Raw genomic sequence first — 1,146 nt, forward strand, 5'->3', positions numbered from 1 at the left:
GATGTTAGACTAGATTAGACGTTAGGTTAGGTTAGGTTAGGTTGTTAGGTTAGGTTAGGTTAGGTTAGGTTAGGTTAGGTTAGGTCAGGTCAGGTCAGGTCAGGTCAGGTCAGGTCAGGTTAGGTTAGGTTAGGTTAGGTTAGGTTAGGTTAGGTTAGGTTAGGTTAGGTTAGGTTAGGTCAGGTCAGGTCAGGTCAGGTCAGGTCAGGTCAGGTTAGGTTAGGTTAGGTTAGGTTAGGTTAGGTTAGGTTAAGTTAGGTTAGGTGTTAGATGTTAGATTAAATTAGATGTTAAGTTAGATGTTAGATGTTAGATTAGATTAGATGTTAGGTTAGGTTAGGTTAGGTTAGGTTAGGTGTTAGATGCTAGATTAGATTAGATGTTAAGTTAGATGTTAAATGTTAGATTAAAGTAGATGTTAGGTTAGGTTACGTTAGTTTAGGATTAGATGTTACGTTAGATGTTAGATGTTAGATTAGATTAGATGTTAGGTTAGGTTAGGTTAGGTTAGGTTGGGTTAAGTTAGGTTAGGTTAGGTTAGGTGAGGTGAGGTGAGGTTAGGTTAGGTTAGGGTATGTTAGGTTAGGTTAGGTTAGGTTAGGTTAGATGTTAGATGTTAGAATATATTAAATGGGAAGTTAGATGTTCGATGTTAGACTAGATTAGACGTTAGGTTAGATTAGGTTAGGTTAGGTTAGGTTAGGTTAGGTTAGGTTAGGTTAGGTTAGGATAGGTTAGGTTAGGTTAGGTTAGGTTAGGTTAGGTTAGGTTAGGTTAGGTTACGTTAGGTTAGGTTAGGTTAGGTTAGGTTGGGTTAGGTTAGGTTAGGTTAGGTTAGGATTATATGTTAGGTTAGATGTTAGATGTTAGATTAGATTAGATGTTAGGTTAGGTTAGGTTAGGTTAGGTTAGGTTAGGTGAGGTGGGGGTTAGGTTAGGTTAGGTTAGGTTAGATGTTAGATTATATTAGATGGGAAGTTAGATGTTCGATGTTAGACTAGATTAGACGTTAGGTTAGGTTAGCTTAGGTTGTTAGGTTAGGTTAGGTTAGGTTAGGTTAGGTTAGGTGTTAGACGCTAGATTAGATTAGATGTTAAGTTAGATGTTAGATGTTAGATTAGATTAGATGTTAGGTTAGGTTAGGTT

This window comes from Dermacentor andersoni, unplaced genomic scaffold (genome assembly GCF_023375885.2).
Source record: "Dermacentor andersoni unplaced genomic scaffold, qqDerAnde1_hic_scaffold ctg00000040.1, whole genome shotgun sequence".
Taxonomy (NCBI): Eukaryota; Metazoa; Arthropoda; class Arachnida; order Ixodida; family Ixodidae; genus Dermacentor; species Dermacentor andersoni.